This window comes from Adiantum capillus-veneris, chromosome 15 (genome assembly GCF_014529385.1).
Source record: "Adiantum capillus-veneris isolate H3 chromosome 15, ASM1452938v2, whole genome shotgun sequence".
Taxonomy (NCBI): Eukaryota; Viridiplantae; Streptophyta; class Polypodiopsida; order Polypodiales; family Pteridaceae; genus Adiantum; species Adiantum capillus-veneris.
Window position 1 is genome coordinate 137837271 of NC_140945.1, and position 5633 is coordinate 137842903.

At 41.7% G+C, this 5633-nt stretch overlaps 1 pseudogene; it reads left to right on the forward strand.

Moving 5' to 3' along the window:
• The first annotated feature begins 1923 nt into the window (after positions 1 to 1923).
• On the forward strand, positions 1924 to 3680 carry LOC147441564 (2,3-bisphosphoglycerate-independent phosphoglycerate mutase-like; annotated as a pseudogene).
• Positions 3681 to 5633: the final 1953 nt, after the last annotated feature.

Consider the following 5633-nt stretch of genomic DNA (forward strand, 5'->3'; position numbering starts at 1 on the left):
GAAGGCATGTAACACTTCCTTGATGTCCGGAATTTCGTGTCTTCAAGTGCATCTCATTGCCCAACAGTGATAGGACCAGGGAGCTCTGGCTGGCTGGTTATTTTCAAGATGCAAAGTGAGGACATTCCTCGTGATGTAACCACCTATGCTTGCATCTTGAAAGCATGTGGCACTACGTAGGAGCAATGTACGTATGCAAAATCTGTTGTTCTTGGGAAAGCACCAAAGAGTGCTTGAGGAGCTTTCTATCCAGAATTTCGTCTCTTGGAACACACTGATTGCGGGATATGATTAACATAGAACGCTCAGCGCTGTTTTTAGCAAATGCAAATTGAGCATCTCTCTTCAGATGTGCAATCACCTATGCTTGCATCTTGAAGTCAAGTTGCAATTTTGAAGACGCTAGGATGGACAGAAGAACTCAGGATGATATTGTTAGTTAGGGGCTATTGAAAAAATATGTTATGGTTGGCATTGCCTTGGTCGACATGTATGCAATTACCTACACCCGTATATTTTCAGTCAAGGGATGTTGAAGAAAGAAGTCATGCTTGTATGATTTTCGACGATGATAGTAACAAGAAAAATCACAATTATATTGTTAGTCAGAGGCTCTCAAAAAAAGATGTCGTGCTTGACACTACCTTGGTTGATATGTGTGCCAAATGTGGTGCACTATAGGATATACCCAACATGGCTATGGCAATAACAAAGTAATCATATTTTTCACCAGATGCAAAAGAAAGGCGGTTTTTCATGGCTAAGATGTTTTCATGAGATATGCACAACATGGTTGTGGCAACGAAGCATTGAGATGTTTTTAGCAGACATTGAGATGCAATTAGGGGCTATTGTGGGGCTATTGAAGAAACATTTTGTGCTTGGAAATGTGGCAAGCTTGATGAGTCCAAAACACTACTTGACAACATGGACTATGGTGTTAGCAGGTTATGCACATGAAGGAGGAGATTGATTTGTTCTATGATGTTGTCAACTTTCCAAACTTCAGCTTGGAACTAATCAAAACAAGAGTACATATAGTGCAGATGGCAAAACTAATTTGGTTTGAACTCTTTACACCAGTTGATATGGATCGCCCATTGTTAATGTGCCTTTCACAATTGAGCACCATCCTTCCTGCTTCCACCAGATTTGGACGTATGAAGCGACGAGTGAATTTTGATAGGCTCTGAATTGACACAAGCTGAAATATACAAATTCCCGCTTCTTCCTAAAGTTCCTCCACCCAAATAGTGACAAGCCTATCTCCTTCGTCCTCCATTTTCGTCTCTTGCAACGGGTTAAGAGCAGGAGATTCCCAGCATCCTTGATGCAAGGTGCATCAACGGCAGACATTCAATTGCGTAGTGAGTAAGCATTATCATTTTTGCCATTTTTGACATTTTTGACACTGCGAACGCAATTAATGAACACACTGAGAATTGCACGCTGCCATGGGAATGACACGTTCCCTCGTATTATAAAAATTGGGGAGGACTGTGCAAACTCCCCCGTGCAAGAAAACTTGCATGTTGTGTGTTTTTTGAAACATAAAAATGGAACAACAAACAACTAATAACATTGACATCTTGTATGATTACGAACATTGAGCTTGACAAACCTCTAACCCTCCTCGTGCTTTTCTGCAAGGTAACCCTCTGAAGCACTACAATCGATATCTCATCTTTTGATGTACACCTCAGAACCACGGCAATCGGTAGCCTCTCTCTCTCTCTCTCTCTCTCTCTCTCTCTCTCTCTCTCTCTCTCTCTCTCTCTCTCTCTCTCTCTCATCCTTTCATAAAAGTTTTCACTTGAGAAGTATTGAAATGGCATATATAGTTTCCAATATTTTTCTCGAGAAAGATTTATAAGAGTTACGGCAACAAGGAGTGGATGCCTCACTGGCATCTAGAGGGGGCGTATGCATGTAACTATGAATTGCTATGAGGTACCTTGTGATTACCAAATACCGACAGTTGCCTTTTGATTTGAAAGAGCTTGCTAAGATATCAATATGGGTCAGAATGCATCCATGCAAACATCTTAAGAGCCAAGACAGTATCAATAGGAATTTTCTTTGTTGATTGTTTCACTTTGATTTGGGTCTGCAATGCAGTCCTGAAGAGTTAGTTTTGTTGGAACTTTGTGAAATAGAATCACTGGAATGTGGTAAAAAGAGGCTAGGATGCACAAGTTCTTGGAGAAGCTCCTCACAAGTTTAAGAGTGGTATAGAAGCTCTTATGAAATTGAAGGTAGATAATCCAAAATTCAATGACCAAGATTGTCCTCCATTTGTGATTGTGGACAAAAATGCATCTGTTGGTCCAATTTTTGATGGTGATGCAGTTGTAACCTTCAATTTTAGAGCAGACAAAATGATCATGTTGGGAAAAGCTCTCGAGTATGCAAACTTTGATAACTTTGATAGGGTGCGTGTGCCCAAAATTCAATATGCAGGTATGCTTCAATATGATGGTGAGTTGAAGCTCCTTAGAAAGTATGTGGTGAGCCCTCCCGAAATTGATTGGACATCAAGTGAATACTTCACAAAGAAAGGACTCTGAACCTTTGCATGCAGGTACAGTAGGAAGAGACCTAACGAATCAGATTTCTGTTGTTAATCCTCATGCCAAGGAAGGCTATATAGTATATTTAGAAATTAATCGTTTTGGGCGCTTGAGACAGTGAGACAGTGAAGTTGGACATGCTACATTCTTCTGGAATGGGAATCGGTCAGGCTTATTTGATAGCAAGCTGGAGACCTATGTGGAGATACAGAGTGACCAAGGTATCACTTTTAATGAAAAGCATGGCATGAAAGCCCTCCAAATTGGTGAGAGAGCCAGTGTTGCAATTGAAAATCCTGGCATGAAAGCCGTCCAAATTGGTGAGAGAGCCAGTGACACAATTGAAAAGCCTAGCATGAAAGCCCTCCAAATTGGTGAGAGAGCCAGTGATGCAATTTTAAGTGGCAAGTATGATCAGGTAGACTTCAATAACACTTACAAGTTCATGGTTAAGAATTTTCTTCTTGGTTGATGTGGAATCAGGCTATTTGTGCTTGTAGGTGCGGTTGAATCTTCCAAATGGGGACATGGTGGGTCATACAGGTGACATGAAGGCCACAATTGTGGGGTGTGAAGCTGCTGATAAGGCTGTTAAGGTGAGTTAAGTAGCTATTCTGGTTTCTCTCTTTCTTTATCACCCAAGTGGTAGCTTGGTATCTTGGTTTCCTCTTTGTAACATGTCTCAAGTCCTAGGCTGCATAGAGTTCTTTGGCACACAAAACTACATGTTCAAGAGCATAGTTCAAAATATTACAATATCCAAAAGATGGTACACTCCCAAGCTACATAGTTGATGTCCTAAGAGAGGCATACAAAAATAGTTGTTCTCAAATTGGATTAGAAACACCTCAAGGCAAGGCTTGAATAACATTGTAAATTTGAGAAATAAGTCTCACAGCATTGGCAATTTTTCTGACCATCTTGGCATCTATAACTCTAGTGTCAATTATCATTTGTTTGACTCTATTGTGCTGATTGTTGATATTGTAGAGTCGACACTTCTCGAGCTTCAACTTGTCTGCAAGTTCAAACCGGAAAAAAGAACTCTCATACATGGACTTTGGTAACCTTGATCAAAAAATCTGTTGCATCTCTCCCTCCAAAAGCTGATTTATGGAATTCCCTAAGACTAACCGCCTCCAAGAGGGAACAGAGCCCAAAGAGGGAATAAAGCCCAAAGCTTTGAACAGATGAGGAATGTCATCTTTTTGCCATTGACACCTAGGGCATTTGCCGTTTGACACACCGATACTCTCAGCTTTTTGACCTGTTCAAATGGCTTTTGATCTTTCCCTCTTAATACAAATTTTGATGTTTGTACTTGGGAAAAAAAAGAGCATAGTTCATACTAAACTTCAAGAATTGCAAACTTGATGGTTTGTAGTACTTCAAGGTAGACTTTTTATTGAGCATCATGAACACATTCATATTTGTGATGAATTAGATTGGAAAGAACTCACCTTCAAATTTTGAAACTGCTTCTCACATTTTCAGCCATGCCCTATACCTACATACATTCTGCTCCAGCCATAGCGTGGGCTCTCCACTGTGTCTCGTCACATAATCCTTGAGCATTGAGAGTCACTTATCCATATAGTTCATCACATGTATCTTTCGGTCCCATACATCATATTTGCCCACCCAAAACTATAATAAAAAATCACATGTACCTTTGGTCCTACAGGTCATATTTGTCCATCCAGGACGATAATAAAAAATATACATCTCTCTCTCTCTCTCCCCCCCGCCCCCCAAGTTTTTGTCTTCTAGAGGTTCTTGTTTTCTCTTACCCTTGGACTCTATGGCTAATGAAGCAATCTAGTTTGGAGCTCTACTACTCGAGATATTTAGTTCTCAATAGCCATCTATGCCAACATGAATTTCGAGTCCGGCCTGTTTGCTGGATGGTGATCATTGGAACTATGGCTCTCTTAATGAAGCAATGTCTCGCGATTGTGACGATCGTCATTTTTCTTTGGTGGTGCTCTCATCAATTAGGTGAACCACTGCGGCGATCGATGGATTGAAGCCTTAGTTGTGGAGGTTTTTTATAGTGCTTTGGGGAGTGAAATTCGACCTGATCATAATACTAGGGCCTTTGCGTGGGAATTCTTTGCCAAGTCGTAGGGTTTTTAAAAAAAAACAAAAAAAAGGTATTCTTTTTCTCATTCTGGTTGCCATCTGCAGAAAACGACCAGACCTGTGGAAAGGTGGCACCATTTGGTAGCCTGCATGAAGAAAGGTTACACAGGTGGAGAGTCCATGCAGGAGATGCCATCAAGGGTGTCTTGGCAATGGATACATGTCTCCCCCCATCCTTGGTGGCTTATCACATTGCGGGCTGATGTGACCCAACTCTCCACAATTATAACATGTGGGCGTCTGCCTCCAAAACCTACTATTACTTTGTCCAGCACCATTCCTAGGTCTTTCTTCACCTCCTGGCTGATTTGCAAACCGCCCTCGACCTCGATTACTTCCCACTTGACCTAGCATGTTTAGGCTGAGATTCTTCATCAGATCAACCACTTGCCTCATGTCTTGCCTTAGGCCATCATCTTGCACTGCTGTAGTGACCACTGCTGGCATAACCTGAGTAGTAACAGGAACCACTGGTTCATGATGAACCCCTGACATGCGCCCTTGTAAAGACTCTATAGGCTGAAATTCAGACCTCATTGGCAAAGACTCCACCCCTAACTGGCTCATTTTCGTCAGATTCCACTCTTTGTTCCTTGCTACCTCTAGTGCATCTTCATATGTCCTAGGCTTCTTTAGCTCTACTCTCCAACGTATATTCTCCCAAAGACCAGCCAAGAACCTGTCCTTCTTCATCATGTCAGGCGGGGGTACCTGTGGTGCTAAAGCCTTGCACATTCGCTCCCATGCCAATGAAAACTTACGTATGTATGCATCTACTGGCTCACCTTCCTTTTGCACCAAAGCCTGTACTTCTTGCCACACTTTGTCAGGGTCTTCTATCTTCACAAACTCCACTTCCAATCCATGCCTTAGATTGTCCCAACTCAATCTTATAGGTGGATCAGCCATACGCAACTCCTC